We start from the raw sequence: 10863 nt of genomic DNA, 5'->3' as shown, positions 1-10863 counted from the left end.
CGTACTGAGTAGTGGTGATCAGTAGCTGCAGGGTTAAAGATCTTTCGTGGTCTTTGCTATAAATGCTGGATAAGCACTTCTTTTTTTCTTTTTGGTTTTGGAGATGGTTCTTTTCTGTGTCGTTCTGGCTGTCCTGGAACTCACTCGGTAGACCAGGCTGGCTTTGAACTCAAGAGATTTGCCTGGCTTTGCTTCCCAAGTGCTGGAACTAAAGGTACACACCGCTGCTGGCACCACCACCGCCACTTGGCCAGGGGCGAGCTCTTTAATACCAGCAGAAGGTACCTGTCTTGGGCCAACACATGGCTCACCAGCTAAAAAGTACCTGTTACCTAGCCTGAAAACTTGAGTTTGGTCCCTGGAACCCATGTGGTGGAAGGAAAGAGTTGACTCCCACAGGTGTCCTTTTATCTACCATATAGGCCATGCATGTAATTCTATATCCACACCCACACTAAAATAAATAAATGTAATTTAAAAATTTAGGAAAGAAAATAAATGTGTCTTTGTTGTTGTTACTATTATTTTGCTGGAAAGGGAACCCAAGGCTGAGTTACCAATGAATGAAGGAATGAATGAATGACTGACTGAATGAATGAATGAATGAATGAATTAGTAACTTGTCAGTTCTCTACACTTAAGTCAGCCTTTAAAATGTAGAACTTAAAGGCTAGATGAAGCTCAGAGCACATACCACTTTTGTAGAAGACCTAGTTTGGTTCCCAGAATCCACATCGGGCTCACAACTGCATGTGACTTCAGCTCTAGGACATCTGACACCATCTTCTAACCCGAAGCCCCTTCTACCTTCAGCACACTTCTACATAACTTTAAACATGAAAATAAATATTTAAAATATAAACTTTATAATAACCCCAGCCTTATATGGGTCTACTGAGAATAAATGAAGCAGGACTGCCCACAGAAAAGGTGTCTATGTGGCTGTGTTATGTTCCAAGGTCACACCCGAGGATGGCTCCAGGGTCTCCTGCCTATCGAGGGAAAGAGAGGTGGAAGGGGATTCAACATGACAGCTGTGACTTGTTAGTTATGGTAACCTCTAGGGATTTGGTGGTTTCAGCAAAAGTTCTAATTCACATTCCAGACATCAAAAACTATAGGAGAGACTCTAAAACTACACAGAAAAGAATGAATACACACAGGAATTAACCAGGAAAACCAAGAGGTGCCTGCCACCCTGGCTGACCTGGGACTTGAAGCATCCTTTCAGGAAGTTGCTACAGGTATCATGCACAGATAGAGGCTACGCGCAGAAGGGAGGCATCCAGTAGGAGCATATCAGTTGCTGATTGGGAAGAATGCAGGCAGTGATTAGAAGGGAGGGAAGCAGGGCAGAGGAAACATTGCCCCAGCTAGCCGGAGCTCAGAGAGCCTACCTCAGCTAGATAAGACCCTGGGCACAGATTTACTGTTATTTTTGTAACTCTTGATGGTAAAAGTCCCCTTTCATTCGGCTTATCACTCTGGCTCAGTCATATTCCATACGTATCAGCTGCTTTCTACAAACTGCTAATCATCTCCTATTCACGCAGTCTTTTCGTTTAGAAAATGTGATTTATTATTGTTACAGTAAACAGAGCACACAACTAGCACGCAGTCTGCTTGATATACACAGCATCCAGGCTCACAAGAAGCTCATGAGAGGACAATGAGCTGGCTTAATGAGGAAACCGGCTCCACAATTTTTAAATTTAGTTTTAAATTAATTTTTTTGTTTTAAAGTATATGGACGTGTCTCTGTGGGGTATACACACATGAGTGCAGGTGCCCACAGAGCCCAGGGATGTGGGTGCTCTTGGCGTTACAAGTGGTTGTGAGCCATTTGATGTGGGTGCTGGGACTTGAACTTGGGCTCTCTGAAAGAGGAGTATGCGTGCTTAGCCACTGAGCCATCTCTCTCCTGTTACTCACCCCCCCACACACACACACATACATAAAACAAAGATTTAAAATGAATTGACAAAGAATTCAAAGTGTAAACATTTTCCGAAAGGGCCACCGTTGGACTTTTGCTTGGGTAACCTGATTGGTCCCTCAGTAGCAACTTAAGAACGTTTGCTACTGGTTTTTATTTGCCCACTTATTTTTGTTGGTTTGGTTTGGTTTTATTCTGGAGATCGAACCCAGGACCTCACCCAGCAAGCAGGCACAGTACTCTCCCACTTCCTCTCCTGGGTCTTATTTTAATGAAGGTGACTGATGATAACACCAAAAGGTTAAAATGACAGAAAAGGATCAGGTAGGTGATAGGCACGCTGAGTTCTGCGGGATCACGGGAAAACTCTGGGCCAGGCAGAGAAAGTTCTAGGGGCCGGCCTGATCATCTGCCTTTCCTGGGGCTTCCTTCTCAAAGGCCTGGCCAGGCAGGGGATGGGTCCCTGGTGGTTAGTTACCTAGCATCATTTCAGAGAGATTTGGGACTTCATTGCTCTGAGCTGTCTGGCCCCTGACCTAGCTTGATTTACTGAAGGGAAATCCTTAGTTAGGCAGGGCATGTAGGTCAAAAAAGGGGCTTTCCACAGAATAGGGCATTTTACTGCTGTAATACATACCACAAGCAGAAGCAGCTTGGGGAGAAGGGGTTTAGTTTGGTTTATGCTTTATAGCTCATCAGTGGGAAAAGCCAGAGCAGGAACTCAAGGCTGGACGCTGGAGGCAGGAACTAAGCAAGAACCACAGAGAAGAGCTGCTTGCCGACTTGCTCAACCTGCTTTCTCAAACCACCACGCACTACCTGCCCAGGAATGGCACCGCTCACAATGGGCCTGGCCTTCCCACATCAATCATTAATTAAGAAAATGCCCTACAGACTTGCCTATAGGCAATGTGATAGAGGCAGGTTTTTTTCCTCAGTTGAGGTTCCTCTTCCCAGATTGTCAAGTTGACAAAACCAACCAGCACACTCTATGTTCAAGCACATGTACCCACACACATACATATATACACATTCATATACATGTTTAAAAATGGTGGGAAAGAAATAAAAAAGGAAAGCCCAAGGTGGGCATGCTGAAATGCTATGGGCTTGTTATGCCCGGACCTTAAATATGACCCAAAGGCTCACGTGTTGAAGAAGTAGGCACCAGCCAATGATGCTACTGATGTGGTGAAACTTTTGGGCAGGTGTGGTGGTTTGTATATGCTTGGCCCAGGGAGTGGCAATATTCGGAGGTGTGGCCTTGTTGGAGGAAATGTGTCACTGTGGGGGTGGCTTTGAGACCCTTCTTCTAGCTTCCTGGAAGTCAGTCTTCTTGTGGTTCCCTTTGAAACAAGATACAGAACTCTTAGCCACCCCCTGCACCATGCCTGCCTGGATGCAGCCATGCTCCTTCCTTGATGATAATGGACTGACCCTCTGAACCTATAAGCCAGCCCCAATTAAATTTAAAGAAATTAAATTTCTTTGTAAGAGTTGTTTTGGTCATGGTGTCTCTTCACAGTAGTGGAAACCCTAACCAAGACAGTAGGTGAGGCCTGGGAGAAAGGAGTTGGGCCACCAAGGCCTGGCCCCTACCCTCTCTTGTTTGGCCTCTAGTAGGTGGGGAGTTTTGCTTCACAGTGCACTACCCTTCATGCTATTCTGCCTTATAAAGGGTTAAAAAGCAACAGAACCAATTGATGTTGAGCTGAAACCAAGAGGCAATGTAAACCCTGTGTATAAGTTGATTGTCTCCGGTAATTTGTCACAGTGATGGACACAGCAGATTAATACACAGCTTCCATAAAATGCCATAGATGGTTGTGAGAGGAAGATAAGCAATGGGATGGAAGCTTCTTCTAAAGGATAATCTCCTTTCCAGTGCTTAAATAGAATAATTCAATATCAAACAAGCCCAGAAGCATGCAGTGCTCATGAATATGGAAGGAAAAGTAATCCCCACGGCTTGACTCTTCACCTTGATGTCATTCATGTCTTGCTTTATGCCACAGACCTAACAATCCTGTCACATATTCTCTTCTTAAGAGAAGCTTGCTTTTATTTATTTATTTATTTATTTATTTATTCTGACATGAGGCCTCGTGTAGCCCAGGATGGCCTTCAGTACATTATGTAGTAAAAAAGATAGCCCAAGAATAACTGTAAACTTCTGATCTTCCAGTCTCCACCTCCTGGGACTATAAGTAACCTTCCACCCATTAAGCTTCCTGCAGGTCTGGAGGCTGAATTGAGGACAAGAATTCTGTGAACATTCCCAACCCAGAAGGTTGTTTATTTGTTTTTAATTACTTGGTTCCAAATTATTATTCAAGGTCTTTCTTTGTTTATAGGGCCGAGGATAAATCCCGGAGTCTCAAGAATACTAGATAGGCTTACCACTGCCCTGCCAGCCCCTTTCAGCTGATCACTTGATTCCCATTTTAATTTTTATTTGCATTTATTTACCTGTGTGTGTGTGTGTGTGTGTGTGTGTGTGTCTGTGCGTGCATTCCACGGTGAGGTCAGAGAACAACTTACTGGAGTCAGTTCATTTCTTCCACTGTGTGAGTTCTGGGATCAAACCCAGGTCAACAGGATTGACAGCAGGAGTCCTCACCTACTGAGTCATCTTGCAGACTCCCACATATTTCTTATTTAAAAAATAAAGTCACGTGTGTTTAAAATGTACTGAACTAGTTTTGATTGATTCTCGATTGGCTGGTGTGGGAAGAGAACGAGGAAGAGCCTGAGGTACCCCTTTAATGCTGATGATACCTTTGTACTCTAAAAAGCTCTGCTGACATCTCTCTGTCCCAGTGGGACACCAGCCAGACACAACCATTCCCAGGAGAGACCAGCACTCAAGGGTTATTCTTAAGAATCTGGCAAGGATTGACAGAGTGCAGGCCAGAGGTGCTTGGAATGTCCCATCCACCTCCAGTCAACAGCAACTCTGCTGTGGTGAGTGTTGACAGAGTCTGGGAGCAAGGGAGAGGCTGTTTTCCATTATTAATGTGTAGCCCTATATGGGAAAAATCTGACACCCAGATAACCGATAATTAAAAATGTTTTTCTTAAACCTCCTGCAATAACCATGCAGATTCAATTTCTTTAAGTATAATTAAAAAGTGTTTGCTTTTCCTTAGGTCCCAAGTTTGTGAATTATGTTTCAGTGTTAGGTCTAAACCAACATGGAAGACAGTGCTGTGGGACTCTGGGTGATGCCAATGGCTATGAATTCCCAGTGTGTGTTAAATGCCCACCATTCTGCTATATTCTCAACACAGGTTATTTCTAACAGGTTTTTTGCCCCCTGGGTCTGGAGAGAGAACCTATGGGCTCACAGATGGCAGATTTGTTAATTAGGATTTCCATTGCTATGAGGAGACACCATGAGCAAGACAACTCTTATAAGGGACATTTAATTGGGGTTGGCTTACTGTCTCTGAGGTTCTGTCCATTATCATCACAGCAGGAAGCATGGCAGTGTCTACGCAGGCATGGCACTGGGAGTTTTATATCTTGTTCTGAAGACAAACAGGAGAAGACTGATTTCCAGGCAGCTAGAAGGAGGGTCTCTCCCCTCCCCCCCACACGATGATACACTTCCTCCAACAAGGCAGCACCTACTCCAACAAGGCCACATCTCCTCATATTGACACTCTCTGGGCCAAACATATTCAAACCACCACAGTAGGTATTTCCAGTTTTTGTGCTTGGACCTTGTATCTCAAAGTTTGCTGTGTTTAGAAAGTATCTGGATACTTGAAGTACAGATTCCAGAAACACACATACAAGAAGAACTCTGGTCATGTACCTTGTCAGTAAATCCCGGGAATCTATTAATCAAACCCTTTCAGTGGGTCCTGGACTAGAGAACCTCCCAGGGATACTGATACCTAGTTTATAGTAAGAGTAATGAGGCAGTGCCAAGGTGTTACCGTAACACATACCAACATCTCATCAAGTTTTATGGCATTGTTGATTCAAAATGCTTTCTTCTCTGTTTAAAACAGTCACTGCTCACCTTTCTATATAAGTCAACAGGCAGGAATAAAAATTTTATCAAGAACATCAGTCTTTTCAAATAAATATGATACTTGGTAATGTTTTACAGACTAAAGGAGGGAAAACAAAGAATATCTAAATTAACCAAAGAACACCTAATGACCATCAGAAAAGAGCCCTGAAGGAAGGACATGGGAGGGTTGTTCTAAGTGCTTGAAAAGGAACTGAATTAAAGAAACAGAATTTGGTCTTTTTTTTTTTTTGAAGACATTTCCTTCTTAAGTATTCTTTCTCTGGTCATTGCACATCTGTCCCATGACTCAATAATCTAAGTTCCTTCCTGAGTCTGTAAAACCTCTTGTCCAGGATTCAGAAGAAGGTGGGGGCAGACACTGAGCATCCGAGCGGAGTGAGTGTGAGCTCTCCAGACTGTGTTTACAGCACTATTGTTACACACATGCTTTCCCACCAAATTCTATATTTTACAATACATACATAGCCAGTGGCTATTTCCCTTTACATTTTTATCCTCCAGCATCAAGTGGATGAGAGAAAAGGAGCTGAAGATTCTGGAGAGTGGAGACTGAGAACCTGGGAGTTTAGGAGAAGGCAAGCTAGTCCTTTTAGGGTCAAAATAAAACACATACAGGTGTCTTCTGAACTGCCAAGATCTGCCTTATGAAGAGATGGTCTCTAATATAAAGCCGTAATCACAAACACGTGTGTGCATATAAATGCATATAAAACAGACTGCATGCAATTTACATATACTTGGTTTTATAAATATTTTCACAGACTGTTTTCATTTTACTTACTTCCCTGTTTATTCGTCTTTGTGGCAGGGTCTTGTTATGTAGTCATGCTGGCTTGAACTAGTCATCCTCCTGCCTCAGCCTCCTGAGTGTTAGAGTCCAAGCTCTAGATACTTCCTGATGTGTGTCTGTTTCACACCCCATGTCTACACACTGGTGACCAGTGTGGAAATCAGTCGAAGAGACTGTCCCCACCACCTGTCACACTCCCGGGTCTCCTTACGCCTGTTGTTCAAGGACGGCCCATCCGGCCCATTGTCCTGAAGATGGCCTTGCTAGAATGCACAGGGGTGGGGCAGGACATACACTGCTCATGAACAAAAGGGAAGCTAAAGGACTGGAGCGGGGTACAGGAGGGTCTAGGAAATGCAAAAATCCTTGAAACTGCGAAGCTGCCTTCATTTGAATGGAAGGATTTTAGTCTCGCTACTTTTCCTAGTTAAATCTGTCTCGCCAGCCTTTCTGCTAAAGCATTCTTATTTCTTCCTTTTTGGTTCAGGACCTTGGTATCTCATCAATGTTGCTTTTCTACTGCAACTATACGGCATCTTAGCTCCGTTATGAAACTTTGGTGGAGTTGAGCCAGAAAGTCAACAACACCATGTTGTTCTCTGGGAAGACACATCTTGATCTCAGTTCAATGGCTGATAAACAGTCTTGCAAAGTGTTTGGCTGCCTACGGGTAAGACAGATGCAAATAAGTTTAACAAGGTAGGTGCTCTACACGGGAGTCTGTTTGTGATCATGGGCTTAGAAAAGAGGGTGTGTTCAGAGGCTAATCTTGGTTGTCAACTTGACCAGAGGTGGAATTAAGCCAGACTCAAGCAGTAAGGCATACCTTTGTAAGGGATTTTTCTTGGTTGGATCATTTGAGATCAGAAGTCCCACCCTAAATCTGGGCACAGCTTCTGGTGGCAGGTCACAAAGAAGGACATGGAAGAAGGAAGCCTTTGCTTTTTGCCTGCGTGCCCTCTCTCTCACTGGGTAGTTCATCTGCTCTGTTCTTTTGATCCATTTCTTCAGTAGTTTGAGAATCCCCTTCAGAATTCCAATGTAAACCAAAAATCTAAAGCTCTCTAGGACCTATCTGGAAGTTCAGCATCACTGTGGGACCACTGAAACATTCAGTTGTAGGCTGAGACATTGTAGACTGAACAACTACCAGATCCTAGGCATATCAGGAAACAGATATTGTTGGATTACTCCGACCAAAGCAACCAAATGTATACGTGGAACTTTTTAGATTCTTTTTGAGGTTTATTAGGTTCCTTTTTTAGAGAACCCTGTGCCCTCTATCATAAATTTTTTAGTTCATTGAGTTGGCAATGACATATGCTATTGAAACAACCCATCCCTGCATGATGGCTTTATAATAAGTGACAAAACAATTGGTCCTTTGACTTGGTGGATCTGGGTCAGCCAGTGTCCCTGCACTCTCTCTAATCCTTAGCGTTACCATTTGAGGTTCTCTCTTTGCTTTCCAAGGTATGAACCTCATCCACCAGGTCGGGACAGTGGTTTGAGCTCCCTGATGTTGCAAGAGAGGCACAAGGGGCCAGGCTGGCATCAGGAAATATCCAGCAGGGTCTGAACTTTCCTACCAGGCACCTACTATGTCTGCAGCCTGTCACTGCTTTTTGCCTTTGTGCCATTGTGTGTGTGTGTATGTGTGTGTGTGTCTGTATATGAATGTCTATGTGCATCAGCATGTGATTTAATACAAGTGTATCTGTGTTCCTGTGTATCGGTGTGTATACGGACATTTGCCTCGGGTTGACACGGTCCAAACACAGTGACAGGAGAAGAGGGGAAAGGATGGACACCCCTATGCCAGCTGCGCTCGCTGCTCCTTGTTTCGGAAGCGCTTGTCCCAGCCTGAGTCAAAGTGCAGCCTTCTCCCACCAGAAGCCTGCACCCTAAGGAGGAAAGGAACTAAGGCGGGCGATGGGCGGAGCGATGCTGGGCGGTGGGCGGGACGGCGAGGGGCGGAGGGCGGGGCGTGCGGCTGTGCTCCGAGCATGCTCCACCGGGTAGTAGCAGGCGGGGTGGCTCGTGCTGCTCCCCGGCCGGCCGAAGCGGCAGCGGCTGCGGCGCGGGACAGTATGCGGGAACCGCTCGGTAAGTCCTGGCAGCCGTCCGTTTGGGTCGCTCTCACGGCGTCCCACGGGCCCCGCCTCAGCCTCCCGCGCGCGCCCCCAACTTCTCTAGCCCGGATATTGTTGGGTCCCTGTCTTGGCGTGAGGGGACGCCCGCGCCGCGGGTGGCAGCCCGGCCCCCGGTCCTGAGGGCTGCGGCCGCCGTTCAGGTGCCCGGCGTGGGGCGGAGGCCCGGCTGAGGTTGGCTCTCGAGGGCGCGGGTCTCACGTGGGTCTCCCCCTCGTCCCGTGCCGCGACCCGGCGGACCCTCCATTCCAGGACTGACAGCCCCGGTTCCCACGACGTCCTGGCCCGCGGGACCCGCGGTGGGACATCGGGAGTGGCCGCGCCCGCTCGGGTCCCGGCCCGGCCCCACCACCCGCCGGGGAGTGGCTGGCAGTCCGCTAAGCGGCTCAACGGGACGGAGCCGCCCGCACCCCCACGCCCAGACCAGCACAGCCTCCTCGCGCCACCCCCAGCCCCGGTGACCCGGGACCCCGGCACTCCGGCCTCAGCTGCACCCGCACCCTCTTGTCTCTGGCTGAGGAGGCTGAGTGCCTCGGGCTCCTCTGGGGAAGGAAAATATCTAGCGGGGAACTTCAGCCAGTGCAGCCCGGGCCATACCCCTGCCGGGTCTCATCCATGCTCTCCTTGGGCTCTCTCCCTGCCCAAGTCTGCGTTGGCCGGCCTTGGCTGGACCACACAACTCCTAGGCTTTTCCTGTCTGGGACAGTTTAATCTGTTTCTCCCACAGATTCGTGTTTTCTTTCTTTGGATTTTTGCTTTTTTCAGACAAGCAAAGAAAGGATAATCTAGGGATTGGGACTGAATGTTGGAAGATGGGAGGAGTCCCGAGGGGGAGGTGAGAGGTGGGATTCTGGCATCCAGAAATACTCTGCATGAGAAATAAGAAAGAAAAAGTGGGCTAGATTCAGTGGTGTAAGCACAGCCTGAGTAGCTAAAACTCCAGGTGGTTTTAGAATTTTAGATGTCTGGATTGAGACTATCTAACACAACAGGAACACCTACAGAAGCAGTTGGCAGTCTTGTGGAGGTTCCATTTCATGGGAGTTGTGTTGCACTTTTTCTGTGATATTAGGAATTTGAGAAATTCCCTTGGTGTTCCACAATATTCTGTCACTTTGGTCTTTCCTTAATAGTAGGTCTAATTCTTTACCACCTCTTGAACAAGTTTCCTGCAGGTTGCTCCCTGTAAACTCTGGCCCAGCACAATGGGGCAAACTTTCACCCCCCGCTGCAGTGGGCAAACAAACATTTGTTGAACAGAGGTCTTTAATCTGTCAGCCTTCTTCCTGCAGACCCCGTGCTGCCCAATACTGGGAGTCTAGAGCCCCTGGGAGCCCTGGGGACTTAGGGAGATAGGGTAGAAGAAGAAGTCTGGTGCAGGGGAGGGAGAAGTTTGTTTTTCCAGCCACTTGGAACACAGGCCACGCCTGAGCAGCCACAAGCTCTGGAGTTCTTGACAGGCTCATCAGAGTTATCTGATAACTCATCCGAGAGGTCATGGCTTCCAGAGGCTGTCTGGGTATTGTTCCCACTCGATAAAATGCTAACTGGCCTTTGGAGATATACAAGAAAAATAGATACGAGTCCATTTTTTTCAGCTTTAAAAAGGCACATCTAAGAAGATATTAGAAATCTGCTTTGTGGGATGCAATTTAAAGATAAGTCCTGTATTTACTGTGAGCACTGAAGTCCAGTAGTTAGCAGCTCCTTCGGGTCCAGAGTCCTTGTCTTTGCTGGGAGAGGTGTCTTCCTGTGGAAGAACAGCGAACAGGGAGCATGGTCAGAGGCCAGTTTCTGTGTTAATGAGCTTGGCGAGACTTGAAGGTAATTAATCTGGAGAGTTCAGAACATAGTGCTGGACTGAAATGATTGTTCTGTTGTGGGTTTTGCTTGAGAAGCCAAGACCTCATGTCTGAACGCCCCCTGAGCTGAAGCTAACCCC

At 46.6% G+C, this 10863-nt stretch overlaps 1 protein-coding gene across 1 annotated transcript in view; it reads left to right on the top strand.

Moving 5' to 3' along the window:
- Nucleotides 1-8768: 8768 nt before the first annotated feature.
- Jcad (junctional cadherin 5 associated) overlaps nt 8769-10863 on the top strand; it is a 44370-nt gene continuing 42275 nt past the window's right edge. The window contains exon 1 of the mRNA XM_052156851.1: nt 8769-8877. The gene's annotated coding sequence lies outside the window, so the exon portion shown is untranslated. The remainder of the gene's footprint in view (nt 8878-10863) is intronic.

Source organism: Apodemus sylvaticus, chromosome 14, assembly GCF_947179515.1.
Source record: "Apodemus sylvaticus chromosome 14, mApoSyl1.1, whole genome shotgun sequence".
In the NCBI taxonomy this organism is placed as follows: domain Eukaryota; kingdom Metazoa; phylum Chordata; class Mammalia; order Rodentia; family Muridae; genus Apodemus; species Apodemus sylvaticus.
This window is presented reverse-complemented; position numbering and strand designations above follow the sequence as displayed.